General features: G+C 44.1%; 1 protein-coding gene across 1 annotated transcript in view; it reads left to right on the top strand.

The window, feature by feature from the left end:
* Positions 1-2,146: 2,146 nt before the first annotated feature.
* Positions 2,147-22,715, top strand: part of gdpd5a (glycerophosphodiester phosphodiesterase domain containing 5a) — a 57,201-nt gene continuing 36,632 nt past the window's right edge. Inside the window, exon 1 of the mRNA XM_063202394.1 lies at positions 2,147-2,564. The gene's annotated coding sequence lies outside the window, so the exon portion shown is untranslated. The remainder of the gene's footprint in view (positions 2,565-22,715) is intronic.

Genomic DNA, 22,715 nt, shown 5'->3' with positions numbered 1-22,715 from the left:
TCAATCTTGGGACAATTGTTGTGAAGTACAGTGTGTGGGTCTTAAAGGTCCACTGTGCAGGATTGTGGCCAGAGGAGGTATTGCAACTATGCTGCTCATAGAAACTGTGCTACCTATTGCCAAATTTGATCTTTTCATGAATATTTACCAAATAATAAACTAAGATTTACTAGTTTGACCTAGTAGCAGCTTTTGCAGCTAGTAGGCCTACTGAGAAGATCCACCTTTTCATGTAGGAAAAGTAGGCCTACAATTTCCCCTGTCATAATGAATACTTGAAATTTGATGGAGGTGGGAAGTATTTGTGAAAAAGGTAATATTTGTCAATGGGCAGCATGAATTCTGCAAATGAATTACTAAAATATTATACAGTACATTGCACCTTAAAAAAAAACTTAACTGAATGGTAGCAATTGATACATAATTCAAACAGTGCATTTTTTTTTGCTTATTTAAATGTTTAATCTTCTATTAAATAGTGTATCACAATTAGGCTAAAACTATATGAGCACCTAGACAATTGTTTCAGATAGGCCTATCACATATGAGTAGGCCTATAGCCCAAGCCTATGATTATTATTTAATATAGGCTTGATAATAATAGACCTACTTTACAGTGCCAATATACCCCCTGTATAAGACATTGACTTACATCATATTAAAGCCTATTTACATTATTACAATTATCAGGTAATTTTCCCCTACGCGTCTTGCATGTAAATCATCACATCACTCAGAATTGCATTAGGCTAAGTTCAACCATGGGGTGTCGCTAAAGGCAAAGTGTTCTGATATGATTCCTGCCTGGGTAGTCCTTGATCTGTTGCTATGCTATTTGGTCACTTATGGGGGCCACTCGAGCCGAGGACTCCCGAAAAGAATGGTGATGTCAAACAGGTGCCACTGAAAAAAACACTTGACCAATGTGTGGACAGCATTGCCATTTGCGAATGATTAATGCACACATCATGATACATCCTTTGAATTGTAAGTAAGGGTTAACGTTCGGCGAGAAGGTCGCTACCGTGGAATAGCAGCACGACAGAGAGAATCTTTAGACCCCGACGCGGAGCGGAGTGGTCTTGTTCTCTCTGAAGTGCTGCTATTCCACAAAGCGACCGACTCGCCGAAAGTTAACCCGCTTATTATATGGATATACTTAAATTATTCACACATGGCGGGGACATTTCTTTAGGCCTGTTTAATGTTAAGATTGTTGCTGCGCAAAACAAAACAGTGCCGTTGTGAAACACCGCTAGGCAACAGCTAGGTAGCCAGGACAACAGGTGTTGTCTATTACAGCAGCTGATTAGTCTTGTTGAAAAGTCGCTTTAGCAGTGAAAAGTCTTGTTGCCATTGACAGCGGTCTGTTATAGACCAACCCGTCCGTTATCGAAAAATAACAGACGTGCGAACGTTGGGGAGCCCCGTTGAAATGAATGGAGCATTCGACCGATGACGTCACAACCATATAATAAATTAGGATAACTAACTTCCAGCTAATTTGAAATCATATACGAAATTGTATAAATGGCGAACGATAATGGGGGGGGATGATTAGGCCTATTGCACCTGTGCTTGTGTACGGCCCCTTGCTACCTGAAAACTTGGTCTGTGTGAGCGATCGGACAGACGAACAGACACTGCTGAAGGATGCATACGATTAGGACATTGCATAATCCTTTAGGCAAGGAGTTAATCTCCACAAGTCATTCTTGAAATAGACCTATTGGATTGCTCAGGCTATCGTTTCGTCTGACTAATGAAGGCCCATTCGTGAAGTGCACAACCAAACAGCTTTGGCGCATTTGCGTTTGCGCACTGCATTCACAACATGCCAGTAATTCTGGTATGTGGGTAGTGTTAATTAATGACCAATTGTGGTTAATATATTAATGGAGCGGGCTGTTCACCCGTTTGCGCCTACAGTATGCTGTTGCACAATTGCTACACGTCAGGAATGCGGGTGCGTTGAATGCCCGTGGCTTAAATGCTGAGCATTCAGTAAAAACAGCGCCAGTGGAACTTCAGTTGAAGTTCATGATGTCAGCATTATTCCCGACAGCGTCCTGGAACTGCTGCTCCCGCTCTTGACTCGTGTAGGTACCTCACTTTGCTGGAGAGATGAGCTGGTGGTTCTGGAGAAGGCGAATGCTCTCCGCTCCGCCCACATGCGTTCGCTTGGATTAGAACTCTCCCCTTCCCAGAGTTGGGCGCCTGGTAAATCAGAGTTCTGCGGCCACTCTGTCAAAACACGGAGAAACTATTGACCAACGAGTGACGGAGATAGAGGACACCGACACAAACCCCGACAACTGACGGGCATTTTTACGCGTTGACTTGTGCAAGCGATCGCCAAAATGAGGACTTTCTTTCGATGGACTTACTCGATGTCAGCTTCTGTCTGCCACTGAGACGGCAAGTGATACAATTTTGTGATAGTTTGTGAGGAGAGCGTCGGTGTGTTGTAACACAAGCGGGATACCGGAAAAATTGCGGAATTTCGGCCATTCGGGGCGCTCGTTTTGATAACCTTGTGAGAAGAGGATTAACCAGGTGTGGAGGTGAGGTGAGTGTTTACAGTCTACGCGTGTTTGGGGATTAAGTTCCTTTACCTTACAGTGCAGTGTCACATTGCTCTGCCTCAGCAACGCAACACACACACACACACACACACACACACACACACACACACACACACACACACACACACACACACACACACACACACACACACACACACACACACACACAGCTTTGGCATGGTCATGATGTGTGTTGGAAACGCACACACACACACACACAGGTGAAGAACGTGCAGAGACACGGGACAGGGTGTATTAAAACCGACGAAAAAGGCAGTCGATTCTTTTGTTGCCCTTTTCCACAATTTATTCCGAATGTGCGTGGTTCTATTCTCTGGATGATGTCATGTTTCATGACACAAGCAGGGGAGCCACCAAGGTAAAAAGAAGGATCTAGATTGCTGACCTGACATTCAACAGGGGGCCCCTTTGAAACCCCACTGATAATGTATGTAGTAGGCCTACTGCTTTTGGAATGTAGGTCTACTGGACTTGGAATGTGTATTATTTCATAAATACCATATATGGTCCAATATTTCTAACTGCTCATGTGCATTTTGTCAAAGACCCTGTGGCCAGTTTCCAGGGTATAGGATGGCTGGAGTAAGTACCAACCATGGGAGTATTAAATGGGTGTATTATAATGAGGTTCATGACTGCCTCTGCCTACATCAAAACCTATTACTCATCATAGTTTTATGAAGTAGCAGTAGAAGTGCTCTTACAGGTGTAATTACACCACTGTTAGTGTGAGATTCCATAGTTGAAAGTAAAGTAACCATGTAATATTATACTGAGGGCCGCTGACAGCTTTCGCTGGGCCCAGAACAAGGTCTTCTGAAAGGGCTCCCCACCCAATACATACAATGTAATGGGGACCCAATTTCTAGGCCCCCATTCTCCATGTGCCCGGAACAACAAACCCCTTTTTCCCCCGCTGTCGGCAGGCCTGATTATTTTACATGTGTTGTTATTACACACGTTAAAGTACTTCTACTTTTTACTATTTCAGGCTTATTGCATATGCTGCTCTCATTTCTGGGGTGTCTTTTCCATTGTATTCTTGAGATGAACTGAACATACTGTCTGAGAAGTGTCATCATGTTTGAGGGCAGTGGCGTAATGACAGTGGCCTATAAGGGTAGGAGAGGCTGTGATCATTCCTGGGGCCCGTTAATGTGTGCTTGTCACGTAATGTCGAAACAGCTCAAAACCGCAATAGCATGTGGTGGAGTCACAATAATGTGTGTTGCACAATATAAGCTATAAAAAAACATGTTTTTTTTTACCAGACAGAAACTGGCCTCATTTCGTAGATACAATCAAAGAAAACAAAATCTTTGGTGTGATCGAAATGATAACTGTATTTGCAGCACAAGCAGACGGTGTGTAGCACATGCATAACAGAGGTACAGTAGACAACTCAAGACAGTTCCCGGGTTCAAAAGGGGGGGGGGGGGGGGGGCCCGGGGACCCCTGGGTGGCCATGGGGGTTGGCTGCTGGGGGGCTTCGACAGATTGGCAGGAAAAGTACAACACAGCAAATTGAAAGACTGAATAAACTGAATATCTAAACGTAAACCAAAATAAAACAAAAATAAGATTCATTGTTCTTAATAGCATTATAATAATGTATTGCATCTCTGAACAGTACGTACCTCTATTATCGTTATTATGTTATATATTCTAGTAGTGCAGTGTTTCTCAACCTTTTTTTAGGCGAGGCACCCTTTCAATTACTAAACATTTTCAAGGCACCCCTAAGCAACAAGCTGTAACATGGCATCACATCGGATACCACAAAAGCTTAGAAAAGTAGCCATTTGGAGACGTCTAACAACCTACGTTCGAAGTTGCAGCTTACTGGGGTGACCTAAATGTACTTATTGTGCGTAAATGGCAGATGAAAGACTCCACTGAGCACTGACTAAGCAATACTTATTTAGACAAATATGTGTTAAATTACATAATTTATTTATCAGCAACGTTTCCGCGGCACCCCAGGGAGAAACACTGCAGTAGGTCACTGCCACATAGACCTAGACTATGGTTGTGAAAGGGGCTGCACAGTATGGCTCGACCCATGTAAGGGGAGCCTTGGCTAGAAATGATCGGTGTATTGGGGGCCTTGGCTAGAATGTTTGGGTGTATGGGAGTTCAAAAGTGGAGGAGACGCTCTCACACTATCGCCTTGTAACAGTTCTTAACTGGGTGCTGAATTTCACATAAAGCATAAATGAATGAAGGAAGCGAAGGACAGCACTCTTCACAATTTTTTCTTTGTTTGTTCGCAATCGCCATTACACGCTGAAGAAGGGTTCTGCCCAAAACATTTGTGGGCTAATAAGCAAAGAAACATTTGAAAAGTGTTTTCCTTCGCTCCCTTCATTCATGGGTGTATGGGGGGCCTTGTAAAGTTTGGTATCCCCTACGTTGGCTCAGATCAGGGCCAGCAGCCAACTCTGCGGTGCAACACGGCCACATCCGGGCCACATCTGGGCCACATCAGGGCCAACTCTGGCTGAGAGTAAGGCCCTGTTACAGGAAGTCATAGGAAAACCTCCCATAGAGGAAAAACAACAAACACAATGTGACAAATATTTGTGCACACACACACACACTACTGTATACGCCCACCACACTCCCACACACACACACACACACACACACACACACACACACACACACACACACACACACACACACACACACACACACACACACAGACACCCATGACCGTGCTGGTCAGTGGTCAGATGTCTGGATGTCCCAGTGGGAGGATGTGTGTGTGTGCCTTTCATCAGCTTCAGACCAAAGGCTGTCTGAGGTTCAGGATCCTCATCCTGTCTCCCCACACACACACACACACACACACACACACACACACACACACACACACACACACACACACACACACACACACACACCACAGTTTCATTGGCCCTTTGTTTTCTTTCCCATCATAGACTAAACATGCATGCTGTAAACAGGCTAAATAGATAGGATTTAAATAGAAAAACGCAGAGTTTTGGCCAAAAAAATATCATATTCCGGACTACAAAGCAGTGGGGTATATTTACTGTATACTTTCACTGTATATAGATAGGCTTTCAGAAGAGGGTTTTCTTGGGCACTGTAGCAATCTTATGATGACTCAGGGGTCAGGAACCTATGGCTCAGGAGCCATATTGGGCTCTTTTGGGAACTGCATCTGGCTCTTACAGTACTTACCTAGGCTTGCCAACAGTCCCTTGAAATACACAACCATCCCGTATTTATAAATAAAATAATGTGTTCCTTATTGAGCAGAAACTGGACACGGGACGTTAAAATGCATTAAAATGTGGGAAATTACATCTAAGAAATACAATTTATACGGGGGGGGGGGGGGGGGCCCCCCACACCCCCTTCTATGAAGTTGACAGTTGTCAACCCTACCTGTTATCAATAAAACTTAACTTGACAGTACGCTCTACAATTGTTGGGCGTAATTGAAATACATGGTTTTAACTTTCACGCTTTTTTCACTTTCACTTAATTGTATTCAGTGTTGAAATGGTATGGCTCTCACAAATATGTCTTTTTAAAAATTTGGCTTTTATGGCTCTCTCCACCAAAAAGGTTCCTGACCCCTGTGATAACTGAGGAGCCGTTTCCACGTGGCAGGATATTTTTATATGTGGATATTTTTTTCTCCTGGTTGCATTGGTTTTGACCCTCCGTTTCCATGTAGCAGATATTTGAAAATCCAGGTATAAAAAGCAGGAGAAAAAAATATCCTGTTTAGGAGGCTGAAACGCATTTGTTACAATGGAGGATTTATTTTTATCCACATGTTGCGTTTACACCTCAACAAGAGAAAAAAATACCCTGCTAAAAAAATATCCAGCTACGTGGAAACAGCACCTGAATGTGTGCTATTGTGTGTCCTGGTGATGACAGAACATAGATACACACCTGCGAGTCATTATGTCATAATACTGTAATATAGATGGTTCAAGGCAATGCAATTGAGGACCCTCTCCAGTGGTGTAGTCTACTTTTTTGTAGTGGGTATACTGTATATTTGAGCATTTTTGAGGTGGGTATACTGTATATATTTGTGCTATTCTAAATAAGGGATCAATCAAATTTAAGTGGGTATACTGAAATCCCTAAAATTTTGAAGTGGGTATACTGCGTATACCTGCGTTCCACGTAGACTACACCACTGACCCTCTCTGTCTTCTCGCTCAGTCCCTCTCTAGCTCTCTTGGTCTGTCTCTGTCTGTCTGTCTGTCTGTCTGTCTGTCTCTCTCTCTCTCTCTCTCTCTCTCTCTCTCTCTCTCTCTCTCTCTCTCTCTCTCTCTCTCTCACACACACACATACACACACACACACACACACACACACACACACACACACACACACACACTGCTGTATCGTCATAATCTGTTGAGAGTTTGTTATCCATGTTTTTTTGTGGTCTAATTCAAAATATAGGCCAGTGTGTTAGGGCAGTGTTTCCCAACCAGGGGTACGTGTACCACTAGGGGTACGCGAGCACACTGCAGGGGGTACTTGGAAAGATGCAATTTTAACAAATGTATGGAGCTTAGTTACATTGGAATAGAGAAAGCGATATAGAATGTGACTTAGGGGGTACTCATGGCACAACGAAAAGGCTTAGGGGGTACACAAGACAAAAAAGGTTGGGAAACACTGTGTTAGGGTACCGATCTCTCCCTGGTCCTATTTGAATCGTGAAATATGATTGGTTGCTGGCCTGGCAGGCTGAACTGCTGCCCTCTCCACGCCAGCAGCGTGCCTCGACCCTCTTGTGAGGCCTGGTTGCCGTGGTAAACTGGCGCTGTTCCGCCAGACACAGTACCTTTTGAATACCCCCCCCCCCACACACACACACACACACTTACACACACACAAACACACACACACACACACACACACACACACACACACACACACACACACACACACACACACACACACACACACACACACACACACACACACACACACACATACTATACACACACATGCACTCAAACATGCACCGCACACAGACCTGTTGCACTGGAATCCACCACACTGCTGTCAGAGTGGCGGCACCTCGCTACATGCTGCCCCGTTTTCTGCCTGGATTAGTCTGCACATGCTGAACAGAGAGAGAGAGAGAGAGAGAGAGAGAGGCAGAGGGAAAGAGAGAGGGGGAGAGAGAGAGAGAGAGAGAGAGGTAAAGGGAGAGAGAGAGAGAGAGAGAGAGAGAGAGAGAGAAAGAGAGAGAGAGAGAGAGACGCGTGTGCCGGCCTTTGTTTTCGCCGCAGGGGTAATCACTGAGATTTGGCTGCAGTTTTAGGTCATGAGTGAGACAGAAAGAAAAAGCAAGAAAGTGCACTTTTATAGTTCAGACTCCTGCCATGTACGTAAATGTGTGTGTGTGTGTGTGTGTGTGTGTGTGTGTGTGTGTGTGTGTGTGTGTGCAGCAGGCTAGGGTAGGAAACAGATTGTGCCCATGCACGTAATGTAGGTCAAACTTGGGGGGAAGGCATGAGCTCCTCATCTGCTTCATCTAGAGAACCTGGTGAACAGTCCAGTGTTTTCTCACAGACCAAGTCACATTTTGTGGCGCTATGGGAAAAAAAAATAATGGAGGACCTCGACATATGCATGACATAATAGTGTCATAACATTGTCATGCATATGTCATTGGCCCATTATTTCCGGGTTCTACTGTCGCAAGGGGGGGGGGGGATCCCCCTTTAGGCAGACCTAAGGACTGTTCTATTCATTCTAGGAGCATTATGACACGCCCATTTAGGCAGACCGGAACCTGGTCACGTTAGGTGCCCATAGAAAGCTATTATGTTGACAAATCTCTATATACTTAAAGAATCTCCGGTACAACTGTATGTGCGGTATTGATCAACTTGTGGTGCTCGGATTCTATTCTGTGGTGCTGCGCCACAGAGGGCACATTCAGGCAGACTGAGAACCGTGCCGGCACCTAATCGCGAACTGGACGCGTGTTCACACCGCAAATCTTAGCGTTTGTGAACCGGAAAGTTGGAATGTTGTCCTCCGCGAATCGTGGACGTTAGCAGGTTTGTCCGGGTAACACAGTCACGTGTGGAAAAAGTTCAAAGCTTGGTATGAACACGGGTGGTTCACAGGTAAGCACTTCAGTACTGAATGTAACTGGTGCAGGCTCTGATACCGGCTCCATTCTGGTCGGCCCGAAAACAGTAAGAGTGATCGGTAACACTTTGTTTTAGGGATACATCTATTAGCACTAATACATACAGTGTGCCTGTATAAGTAACTTGTAAGGCATGTACAAAGCAAAATCAATACAAAGCATTTATTCGCAATTTCACAATAAAGGATTTATTACCAATTTAGCCTTAGTAAGGACCTAGTAGGCCTTAGTGTTTGCTTTGTACATGCCTTACAAGTTACTTATGCAGGCATTAACATTGTATGTATTAGTGCTTATAGATGTATCCCTAAAATAAAGTGTTAACGAGTGATCTATGTGTTGTAAATACTGCAGCCCCTCGTACGAGAGGCAGTGAAATTATGAGGAGCTGGTGCACCTCGCTACATCTTGATTCTCGCCTCGGCATTACATAGTTTTTTATCCTCATGTTTTTATTTTATTTTTTTAGGAGGGTTTTCAACTTTATTTAGACAGGACAGTGAAGAGTGGGACAGGAAATGAGTGGCAGAGAGAGACGGGGGAGGATCAGGAAATGACATGGGTTGGGAATCGAACCCGGGTTACCAGTGCAGCAGTCCAGTGGCCACCGACTTAGCCATGCTTACCAACTGCACTCACTTAGGTCAAGTACTCTACCGTTTTGGAAATGTAATGGGGCACCTAAGTCACGCCCTCTACTTCCTGGTTCATGGGGCAGAGTGAGTCAAAAAATGATTACTGGGCTTGAAAATGAGTGATTTTTGGATTTGTGGTGCATAGGTGGAGGTCCAAGGTTTGGATTGGTGTCAAAAAAACACTAATTTTCAAGCCCAGTAATTATTTTTTGACTCCCCCTGCCCCATGAACCAGGAAGTAGAGGGCGTGACTTAGGTGCCCCATAAGCATAATCATTACACTAAAACGTAATAAGTCGATCTTTTAGTCTATGTAAAACACATGGAAGACGGCAGAATGTGAATAGGAACACCACGCAGTGAGTGCACATCTTGATTCAAGGCTCGGTGTTCTTTTAATAACAACAAGTCAGACCCTACGGGACTGACGCACAGAAAAATCGAAATGCTCCATTGAAAAGTCTAGACAGGTAGAAACAATCACAGTTAGGTCAATAATAGCTCAGGTCCATCTCAGGTGAAAATACTCATCACTTCAATTGAAAATCTTACAATAACTCAATCTAATTTCACATTAGCTAAGATCATAGACTCGACTCTCTGACACAAACAGAGCAACATCCACCCTGTATACTATGAAACATCACATCTAACTGTAGTGATAATACTAGCTGTAATCCTCGTTTGTAAGTCGCTTTGGTTAAAAAGCGTCTGCCAAATGCAATGTAATGTAATGTAATGTAATCATTCCTATGGTGTGTAACCAGGGGGGGAAGTAGTTTTCGTTTCTTAATGGTGCTACCTCCTCCCCCACCTGCAAACAAACAGTAAACAAACAAACAAAAACATGTACACTACAGATGTACTGTATATCGCTGTACTCTATGTATATGACTATTTTGGGTGTCTCTACGTAGGAAGACACTTGTCTCAAGTGGCATAGTGTGGTATGTGTTTTCTACCTTTAGACTTTTTCATTTTCTGCCCAGCAAAATACCTATCCTTGGGTGCCGTGTAGTAGAGAATCTGGTCAAGTGTTTTTGTCTCTGTGAGCAGACTGGTGTATTTGTTTGTGTGTGTGTGTGTGCGTGTGCGTGTGCGTGCCTGTGTGTGTATGTGCGACTCTACTCTGATCTGATTTCAGGCCCTGAGAGATAAGAGATTATCGCTGTGGGCAATTCGATGTCCTTTATATTTGTGAGCGCTAAAAAAGCTGTGATTGAATACTCTCCTATTCAACACACCATATTCGTGTGTGTGTGTGTGTGTGTGTGTGTGTGTGTGTGTGTGTGTGTGTGTGTGTGTGTGTGTGTGTGTGTGTGCGTGCGTGCGTGCATGCATGCCTGTGAGTGTGTGTGTCTGTGTGTGTGTGCATGTTCATCTGTTTGAATGTGATTAATACTTTTCCTATTGAACACACAATATCCATGTGTGTGCGTCTGTGCGCGCATGCCTGCGTCTTTTTGAATGTGATTGAATACTTGCTCATTGAAGTCCCAGCTGCCTCTCAGGTTCCTCTGCCACAATAAAAGCGCGCTTTCGAAAACCGGTTGCTAAGCACCAATCTGATGATTACATTTGTGCGTAATAGGGTCATAGAACATTGAACTGCTTAATGGAAAACGCAGGCCTCCATGTGAAAAGATTAAAAGGTTTCATGCCTTTCATGTTAAAGTGATTTACATTGCTGCTCAGTCGGACGGGAGACATAATACCCACACTAATCTACCTGCCTATACACATGCAGTATAGGCTACTCCAAGTATAGGTTCACCATTGTGATGTTAAACGAAAAGAATCTTACTAAAGGTGTTGGAATGGGTTCAAGCCTTAGCTTACTCGGCTGGGCACTGGGCCAGGTTTGCCAGATGAGGCTGATGATTTCCAGCCCAAAAAATGCTCAAAACCCGCCTAGGAGCTCAAAATCCCGCCCAATTCTATTGATTTCCATGGCAAAAATTGGGCGGGTTTTTCTGATAAATGGCATTTTCCCCCCGCACACGGCCATCCTAAGCAGCCCAATTGGGCGGGAACCAGCCCAATCTGGCAACACTGCACTGGGTTGCTACAAGGGCGACCCGTGTTCGATTCCCGACCCGGGTCATTTCCCGACCCTCCGCGTCTCTCTCTGTCTCTCCCACTCCTTTCCTGTCCCACTCTTCACTGTCCTCTCTAAATAAAGTTGAAAAGCCCCAAAAATATTGACTACGGAACAGTGCCAGCAGTGGCGATTCTAGTATCAGATGGGGCCCCAAGCAAAAATGCAAAAGAATGAACATTTGAACCAAAATCGCCACTACTGTGGTAAAGTGCGGTTGCCTGCCTTGCCTGGTGGCAAGATGCGCCTCTGAGTGCGAGAGATGTGGACTTGTGACTTGTGACTTGGACTTTAGTCAGACTTGAGTCACAAATGACTTAAGACTTGATTTTGAGGTATCACAAATGATTTGTGACTTGACTCGACTTGTAAGCTATTGACCCGAGACTTGACTTGACAGTTTTAGCTTGCTATGACTTACAGTAGCATGCCAAGTCTAAGTATATTCATTTTTTTGCATTTGTATGTGAAAAAAAGGATTTGCTCTTAAACAGTACCAGTAGGCCTACTATTTTTTGTTTAGAACACGACTGACAAAGGGGGATATGCACAGCAGTGTGGAGAGGTAATGAATTTCTGATCAAAAGTAATATTTAGTAAAAAGTCAATATCCCCTTAAGACACGGCTTTATACATTTGTTGTTAACAGTATGGTAATGACCAAGTCGTGGTGCATCACTAAAGGGCCTGTGTTGTGTCATAGTATTGTAGGACTATGGTAGTTACATTTCAATGACTATTACAGCGTGCCACTGGAGGTACGGCGCGCATTAGGGGGCTACTGTGCATAAAATACAAGGTGACTTGTTAAGGACTTGGAAAAAATGAGACTTGGCATGGACTTGGACTTGACTTGGTCAAATGTGTCTTAACTTGTGACTTAACTCGGATTTGATTATTTGGAAGGACTTGAGACTTACTTGTGACTTGCAAATTAGTGACTTGGTCCCATCTCTGCGGAACGCAAAGGAGGTAGGGGTGCAGAAAAAGAAGAGGTAGAAAACCTATAACGCACATTTTTATGTATTGGCCTGTCTGTAAATCTCAGACTTGACATTCCATTAGACTAGTGTTAGTAATCGTGATGATTGTGATGACTATAATGGCAGTGAGGATGATGTTTAAGATATACTATGGTCCTTGGGGTCCTTTAAACCAGGGGTGAGGAACATATGTCTCGAGGGCCATTTGCGGCCCTTGGAGCCGCTTTATCCAGCCTCCGACATAATTTTAATGTTATTCAGCTTCACATGAAGTATGCCATATTTTGTAAAGGAATCTTAGAAAATGCATTTGCAATACAATTAAGTTATATTCAGGGAGCCTAGAGAAGGTGGTGTTTGTTTAAAAGGTGGCTGCCTTCAATATAGGCCTAAAGTGAAGGGGGAAATCCTGGTTTGTGTTCATAGTACGGCCCTCGGAGGACTTTTACGGCCCTCGGATGAATTTGAAGTGGCCCTTCGAATGAAAAAGGTTCCCCACCCCTGCTTTAAAGGATAACCATTGTCAGACAAGCACTGCACTCCAAAGGGTAGTTCATGTGCCCCTAACATATAACATGTATACCTCAATATCTATACCCAACACTGTATAGTAGTAGTAGAGTAACTTTCTAGTATAGTGTTTAATGGTATGATACCCATGTAACAGTGGACTATGACTAGAAGCAAGTGAACAAGAAGAAGGGTTTAATGATGATGAAGATGTGATGATGAAAATGACCATGGTGATGGTGGTGGTGGTGGTGGTGGTCATGACCATGAACATGATGACAACAACAATGTTGATGCTGTGATACTAATTACACTCTATGTTGATACTGAATCACAGAGTGAGATAAAGGTGTGTGTGTGTGTGTGTGTGTGTGTGTGTGTGTGTGCGTGCGTGCGTGCGTGCGTGCGTGCGTGCGTGCGTGCGTGCATGTGTGTGTGTGAAAGAGTTGATCCAAATGCCCCCTGCTCTCCCTGAATGACAAGTTAAGTGTGGCCCTTTGTCAGCAGCACAGCACAGCAGCCAGATACGGAGCACATAATCAGTGTTGCTGTAAAATGCAGCCCTGTGTTGACATGCTGGCAACCTCTACTCACTGTGTCCGTCTAGCTGCCTGAGTCAGTCAGACCCCCTGTTATTACTTACTCCAACACACAGGGCCGGATTAGGATGGCCTGGGGGCCCTAGGCTACAGGTTGCTGTGCCAAGGAATAACCCCCATGCAGGCTGGTAGTGTCAGCATTACTTTTGTAGAAGAAGATACCGCACACTCTTGTCCATCGTGCTGCAATTTATTAACAAAACAACGTTTCGGCCCGTATGGCCTTTCTCAAGTTTTTACTAGTGTCAAGTGTCAGCATTACTATCTGTAGTATACTGTGGGCAACAGCTCTGTAGTGCATCTGAGAAATCTATTTCTGGACTGCACTTTGCAACATTGTTTGTTTGTCTGCCATTTATTTGGTTTGTTTGTTTGTTTGTTTGTTTGTTTGTTTGTGTGGCAGTGTTGTGCATCTAACCAGGTAGGTAGTAGCAAGTAGGTACTCTATATGATACCATACAAGAATGGGGATTTGACCCACCCTCCTACAGTCTTCTGCACCAATCTAACCTGGCATTATATTGCTGAAAAAGTGTGCGACGGATACATTTTGACCTATATAATTCATAGGAAAGTACATTATCCATCAAAACGGCATATTTTTAAAATTCCTGTGTCTACGTGTGATATAACATCATAAAAGTGAGTAAAAATATAAGAAAGCTACCACTTCCAGATGGCTAACATACCAAATAATGTCCCTCATTACAAAAAACATTGATAGACTTTGCCACCCCAGGTGATACCAATATGTTAAAATTTGGGTCCTGGCTCACACGCTAGGTGTCTGTCTGCAGTGGGGTAAACTCAGTGTTTCCCACAGGCCAAGTAGCGGTGTCAGAGAGAGTAGAGAGAGAGAGGTTCCATTGGCCCATTGTTTCCTGGTTCTATTATGGCCCCCCTTAGGCAGACCTAGGCAGACCTAAGGACTGTTCTATTCATTGTAGGAGCATTATGACACGGCCCTTTAGGCAGACCGGAACCTGGTCGCGTTAGGTGCCCATAGAAACCTATTATGTTGGCATATCTCTATACTTAAAGAATCTCTGGTTGTGTGGTGCTACGGGCAAAGCAAATTGGGCCACTACTAGGGCTGTAACGATACAGTAAACTCACCATTCGGTTCGCATCACGATTTTTGACCTACTGTTCGATACACCCAACGATTTATGAAATGTAGCTCATTTGAAACTTGGAAGCACTATCGCATCGAATCATATGTTTGGTTTCTGGACTGAAGGATAACAAAACTTTGAAAGGGCCTATCACGATACTGCCTCCTTACATCATGATGCAGTATCGTTACTCTGAGTATCGCGATTTCTCTGTTCGATCCAATATCGCTACAGCCCTAGCCACTACAAGTGTCATGTATATACCCCCATTGACATGAATGTTGATCTGTTGAATTTGTGGTGCTTGGGTTATATTCTGTGGTGCTGCGCCACAGAATATGTATGGGAGACTCTAACACTGTAGTGCACAGCGTGCACACGTTTTAATTTCAACTGTTGAAAAGTATTGAATTAAGACTGCAAAATATGGCCCTACCGTGGTGCTAATCGTAGGGCACTCGTCTACTATGCAGCCGACTCGAGTTCGATTCCCGACCTGGGTCCTTTGCCGGCCCTTCACCGTCTCTCTCTCCCATCTCACTTCCTGTCTCTCCTCCACTGTCCTGTCTGATAATAACCAATAAAGGCTTGGAAAAGCCCCCTAAAAAAACACTGCGAAATATGCTGTGAACCACCAAGTGCGAACGACTGAGCCCACTGAGGGTGAACTCTACAGTTTGCATGGAGCTTTGAACATGATCCCCCTCCTCAGCAATGCAAATAGCGGCCATCTAACTAACAAAACCGGACCCGGTGCCATGATAAAGTCACTAAAGATACGCAGTGGCGACTATGTTCAGCTGGGGCCTCAAGCAAAATGTCAAAGGAGTGAACATTCGAAAGAAAGTGTGAGCTGTTATTCACCATCCAGGGCCTTGGGGGCCCCAAGCGGCTACCTGCTTAGCCTGGTGACAAGATGTGCCTCTGGAGATACGGCAGACATCAAAGTTATTTACATTATTGCATTGTTCTTTACACAGCTTGAGAGTCATGTTTACCTCTGTCACCCTTTCTGACATTCATTGGTATCTTTTATATATGTAATATATATAATCTAAGAGCACAGTGCTAAGAGGGGCGATACAAGAAAAAGGCCATTTAACTAACAAAGCAGGCCCAACAGACACACACACACGCACACACACGCACACACACACACACACGCACACACACACACGTACATAGTATACCTGTACACATATACACACATATCACACCGCTGCAGCCCATGGCTTGTACACACACATCATACCCCCCTCCTGACTGTGTGAGGTGTGTAAGGGTGATTCGGGATTCCCCCTTCAGGTTTTGATGTCCACATCTCTATTTTTTTTAAATCTCTGGTCCCCCCCGTACGCGCGCACACACACACACACACACACACACACACACACACACACACACACACACGCAAACACACACACACAAACACACACACACACACACACACACACACACACACACACACACACACACACACACACACACACACACACACACACACACACAGCCCTTTCCAGTCTCTTGGTGTTACACACACCTCACCCTCATCCTCACCTCAGCCCTTCAGTCACCGCGTTGTTTACTGGAGCTCAGTAGACAAGCAGATGTCCAGACTGTTATCTCAGACTCACAGGAGAGAGAGAGAGAGAGAGAGAGAGAGAGAGAGAGAGAGAGAGAGAGAGAGAGAGAGAGAGAGAGAGAGAGAGAGTGTGTGTGTGTGTGTGTGTGTGCATGTGCACATTTGTGAGAGAGACCCCCTCATACATCCCCATCCTCCCACACACACACACACACAGAGACACACACACACACACACACACACACACACACACACACACACACACACACACACACACACACACACACACACACACACACACACACACACAGGAAGTCATGTTACACAGCGATAACAACCTACAGCCAGAGTCACATCCCAGATGCATTAAGAGCTATTAATAGGCTGTCTATGGTATTGTTACTGTGGCTGTGGCTGGTTCTACTGAGATAGAGGTCCCTGTCTTATTGTCTGGACACTTTTATTTTTTGTTGTTGATCTCAGCAAAACTTCCCTTTGGCTTCTGCAGAGGTGAATCCCCAATGGAGTGTGTGTTTGTGTTTGTGTGTGTGTGTGTGTGGGAGGGGGAGGGGGGGGGTCGTATGTAATATTGTTTCTCAACGGGGGCTCTACAGACCCCCATGGGGCGTTAGGGAGCCCTAGGGGGGCGTTGAGAAGGATAGGGCGGAGCTTAGTTGACATTGGGGGCCATCAGTCTGTTTTATTAAAAGGGCATTGGCAGGCTTATGATGAGGTCAATGGGGCGTTTGGGGCTTATTATGAGGTTCAGGGGGCGTTTGGGGGCTTATTATGAGGTTCAGGGGGCGTTTATCCCAAAAAGGGATCTAATGGTAGGGCACTCGTCTACTATGTGGCCAACCCGGGTTCGATTCCGGCCCGGGTCCCTTGCCAACCCTTCCCTGTCTCTCTCTCCCAACTAGCTTCCTGTCACCACCTTCACTGTTCTCAAATAAAGGCATAAAAAGCCACCCAAAAAACTTTTTTTAAAAAGGTTGAGAACCACTGGAGGGAGATCCAGCAGGTTGAGTCTGTCAGGCCAGGATTTTGGAACGGCTTCATCAGGGTTGAGAAAGGCCTATTGTTCCAGCCCACGCAGACTTATTGTGCGTTCATGTGGTCTCGTAATTATCGTAAATGCCAAATTCCGACATTCTAAGTACACATGAACGCCACCGCTTCTGGTATTTACCACTGGACAACTCGTAGAAAATTTTGATAAACGAGTTTACAAGATGATGACGTACACAACAGCTTGCTCTACTCTCACCATGGCAACCCCTAAGTTGAAATACTTAAAAACCGGCATTCAGTATGTTCAGACAGTCATGGTGTCAGAAAATATTCAGCATTTTTACCTTTTGACTTCTAATTCATTTGCTTGCTGTAGCTGATGAACAACAGTCTATAATCGTTTTAGTAACAAAAACTGGCCCGAGTCTCACTCTGGTTCGCCATCTTTAATTTGTAAACAACATCAAAAAGCACATGAACGCAACGCACTTGTAAATACCACTTCGCAACTAGATAATATCTACTTCGGAAGACCACATGAATGCACTATAAATTAGTAATGCCTGGGTCTTGGAGGAGAGTTGGACAGACCGCTTTGAATATGGATGTAGCCCAATAGTGACAACCTGTTCTGTGTAGCCCTGCCGTGGCCTAGCGGTGGGGTACTGGGTTGCTACTCTGGGGACCCAGGTTTGATTCCGGCCCGGGTCATTTGCCGATCCTTCCCCCGTCTCTCTCCCACTCCCTTCCTGTCGCCTCTCATACAGTCCTATTGAAATAAAGGCAAAAAATGGCCCTTTAAAAAAAAACCTGTTCTGTGTAGCCAAGGTCATGCAGCAGCATCCGCCACTCGGGGCTCGACATGCGACCTCACAGCAAACTCTGACTCTGGAAGGAGGCGTGGTGGGAAGTGAGATAAACAGTGAGGTAGGTGTAGTTGGGGTGGTGTGGATCAGATATTATACGTTTGGCCTTCCTTATACACTGCATCGTTGGTTATTAAGCAGGGGTGGGGAACCTTTCTCATTCAAAGGGCCACTTCAAATTCATCCAATGGCCCTAAAAAGTCCTCCAAGGGCCGTACTATGAACACAAACCAGAATTTTCCCCTTTACTTTAGGCCTATATTGAAGGCAGCCACATTTAAACAAACACCACTTTCTGTAAGTCTCCTGAGTATAACTTAATTGTATTGCAAATGTATTTTCTAAGATTCCTTTACAAAATATGTCATATTTCATGTGAAGCTGAATAACATTAAAATTATATTGCGGGCCGGATAAAGCGGCCTCAAGGGCCGCAAACGACCCTCAAGGCATAGGTTCCCCACCCCTGCTTTAAAGACTATGCCATCTACTGCCAAACTCTGCTGCCATTCGTTACATCTTCTTGTGGATAACTTCCCTGTTCCACAATTTGACCACATGATTATAACATCACAGTCATGCATTATAACACTACTGTGACACACTACATCTTGGAGATTACCATTCTGGCTATAACGGCCATAGTAGCCCCATAATGCACTCTGCACCAGTGGCACGCCGTAATAGTAATTGAAAGGTTAATTACCATAGAATTACTCTACTATGACGTGACAGAGTGCCTTTAGTAATAGATCATTGCCATTCTGGTAAGAAAATTTGTAACACGTTTTAACGGGTTAAAGCTGTGATGTCTTATAGCATGAATGTTTTTTTAAGACACCAATCCGTCAACAATGTTTGTGATTCATTGATGTCACAGCAGGCAAATGAGTCATAGATCCTGTGATTAGATGTGTGTTAAACTGCATTGTGAATCAGCAAGTTTATGATGTCAGTATTTTGATCAAGTTCCTCAGAAATAGCAGACTCACAGACCTCATGCGTTTTACTGTTCAGAGTGAGGCACTGGCTGGTGGTAATATTCCGTTAGAAAGATACGGTACATTCTTCATCCGGACCGTCATCAGCCTTGGCACATTATGTGTATAAGTGTGAGGATACAGCACTTCGTGCAACCTTGCGAAGGAGAAACAAGAAAAAAGACAGAGAAGTCGATGCCCATACACCATACTGCAGTGATGTTCTGTTTTGACGTCCATTTGATGTCAAGTCATGATGGTGTAGTGAAAATGCATCGTGTAGTACACGTAGTTGTTGCTCTTATAATAATAAATATTTTGCATACACTGGGTACACTGCCAAATCCAAACAGTATAGTGAAATACACATTAAATGTACTTTAATTGTGTTATTGTTTGTAACACCACCTTGGCATTGTGGGTGAATCTCTTGTTTTTGCCAAGTGCGTAAAAGCATCACTGCTGCATTTACTGTGACAATTATTTGGTTGTGCAGTATAATAACTTTTGTCAGTTTTTGTGTCTATGATTCATGCTCTTCTAGTGTTTTCTCCTGAAATTGGGATTGATTTTAGACAAGACTTCGGTTGATTTAAATGAGCCTCCTGGGTGTTTTGGTGGCGTATGGACAAGCTGAAATCGAAACCTATTGGATGACCTCACGGTGTGGCATGTCTGGTTTGCTGATTGTTATTGTGATTGTATCAGACACACACACAAACGAACGCACGCACGCACGCACGCACGCACGCACACACACACACACACACACACACACACACACACACACACACACACACACACACACACACACACACACACACACAATGATACTGGTCATTTAGCGGATAATAAATGGTCCTGTGGTGATAGATGAAAGTCATTTCAGTGTGTATATCAGGAGTAAAGCTTGTGCCAGTGTCTAAAGTCCAGCAGGGAGGGAGTCTAGACACAGTTGCCAAGGACAAGAGGCAGTCTGCTGCGTCTGCTGCCAGTGGCAATGACTACAGCTGAATACAGACAAGCACAACAAGCCCAGGGCTAGACTAGCCATCTGGCATAGCGGGCATTTCCTGATAAATAAATAAATATTATTTCAACTTACCAGCCGCTTTTATCCATTAATATTTTGTTTTAATTTATGGCCTGGTGCCCTCGCTTTTGGCCTTTGTGTCCTTAAAAAATTGACAACTCCAAATGCCAAGTAGCTTTGCCTCAAAAATGCTGAAATTCCAGGCCTGGCCCTCACCCTCATGGGCCCCTATTTTCATTTTACATGTCTGATAATAGGGGCACACGAGGGTGCGGGGCCCACCGGTGAGTCAGTTCTATGCCGCTAATTATAAGGGGCCCCTTTAAGCCAAAAGTGCTCTGGCCCTAGTTCTCCCTCAGTCCAGCCCTGACCATGCATTTACAGTATCCTTATCCTCTTGGGGCTTATCTTGATCACTTTCCAGGGTATTGATTTGATCAGTGATTACGTTGTATGGGTGCTGTATACTGTTTTTTTATTATTATTTTTATTTTTTTACTTCAATTGTTTCCAGTGAAACATTCGTTACTCTGTATTATGTGCTACGTGTGTCCTCTACAAGAATGGATTTATGTTGCAAAATCTCAAATGATTTTCTTTGTATATTTGCATAAGAATATAAGTGAATGTGCGACATAGGATTTTTACAGGCATGAGTGTTTAAATGGTTGTGCTATACAGTATGCGTCTACACATATCTGCCTGCCTTGGATTGCAAGATATTATAAAACCTGAAAGTTACCTTGCCAGATTGGAATAGGCTTTGGAAACAACCTTTTTCAAGGTGCACTCGGAATGCATAACCTTGATTCTCTGATGTTGTGAACATAGTTACATAGTTAATTTTGTTAGTTAGGAGGAGGAGTGCTTGCGGAGAAAAAAAAATATGTGGAGTGTTTAGTGGAAAAATATCTGGCATTTGCCAGGGCATTTTTGTCTGTTCCCAGGACGACCGACAGTATCAGAGTGAACCTACCCCAGTGCAACAGAGGAGTCAAGCTGGGTGTCTCTTGACTGCCGTGTTTTTAATAATAGTCCTCACGCTGATGGATGACTTCACATGCCAGGCGTGCTATGTAGTAGATCAGGACTGGACTGGTGATCTGGCATACAGGGCATGTTGCCACTGGGCCAGGGCTTGACATTAACTTTTTCACCCACCGGCCACTGTGGCTAGTGGTTTTCCCGAGTCACTAGCCATTCAGGTATTCCACTAGCCACAGATTTTATATAATGTTTTTCTCTTTATCATGATAGTGTACATCTAACCTCAGAAGATGAGGTGCTAAAGCAAGATGAGTGTATAGCTTTCTACATGGAAGTATGTATGTCAAGCAAATAGTGTGTTACTGAGCTTTTTCTTGAACTCAGTAAATACAAACAATTGATACACAAGGAACAAACAACAGAATATTTGATACGTATGTCATACCAAGGAATAAGCTGCCAGCCAAATTGGCTAGTGACACTGAAAGTATTACCAGCCACAGCCAACTTTTACCAGCATTTGGCCGGTTGGCAGGTGCCAGTGTCAAGCCCTGCAGTGGGCCAGCAGTCACTAGCTTATTTAAAATGTTTTTTTTAAATGAATGCTACCACTGACAGTAGGCCCTATATCGAAATATTAAACTAATCAATGTAGATTTTCGTTCAGTTAATTCGTTTTTTTCTTCTTCTTCTTCAATTAACATGGCAAAAATTGGTCAGGACTATTTTATATCCCTTGAATATTGGTCGTGACATGTCACGACCGTCCCTACCTAAATCTACGCCCATGCTTCAGGGTTTGTTGGGTTTGATTATTTTTATTTATTTATTTATTTATTTCCCTTAGAGACAGGCCCGCCATTTGGATATGATGGCCCATTGGCCAAACTTACTCATTATACAGACAATAAGCTGAGCCAATCATAACATCCTAGAAAAACAGGGGGCGGGGCTGAGAGAGTCTGGTCCATGCCAAGAATGCCCGGGCCATTCCTTGGTCCCAGGTCAGCCCTGTGGTAGATGTTTGCAATCTTCCAGAAAAAGTGAAAGAGAAATATGGTAAGAGTGGAAAAACCCCTGACTTTAATCATATTGATTTACCGTCTGCAGTTGGTTATTTAAGAGAGCTGTGGAAGATTTCAGTGTGTGGGCAAAGCACCATGGTTTTCTCTGTTGTTGCTTGGCTGCCGGCTTACCGCACAGAGAGTGAGAGACACTCATTACGGCTCCACGTGAAAACAGCTTCTCACACTAAACTGTGTTTTAGCCTGAGCCGGTGTCCTCAATAACAGATTATATACGCGCTCTCCGTCTCTCCTCTCTCCTGGCTAGACATTCGCTCACACTTCCTAAACACAGATGTCTAGCTAGTTTTTTAGTGTGGCTTGCAGAAATGAACTCATTCAGTGGAGGAACCCAAGCATTTAAGTAATGCTAGTAAAACTCTAATCACACATTACGTCTGCCAAGGAGGTTATGTCTTTCCCAGCACTTATCTGTTTCTTCCTTAGTACAAAGTAAAATAAGTTCAAACT

Source organism: Engraulis encrasicolus, chromosome 7, assembly GCF_034702125.1.
Source record: "Engraulis encrasicolus isolate BLACKSEA-1 chromosome 7, IST_EnEncr_1.0, whole genome shotgun sequence".
NCBI classification, from domain to species: domain Eukaryota; kingdom Metazoa; phylum Chordata; class Actinopteri; order Clupeiformes; family Engraulidae; genus Engraulis; species Engraulis encrasicolus.
This window is presented reverse-complemented; position numbering and strand designations above follow the sequence as displayed.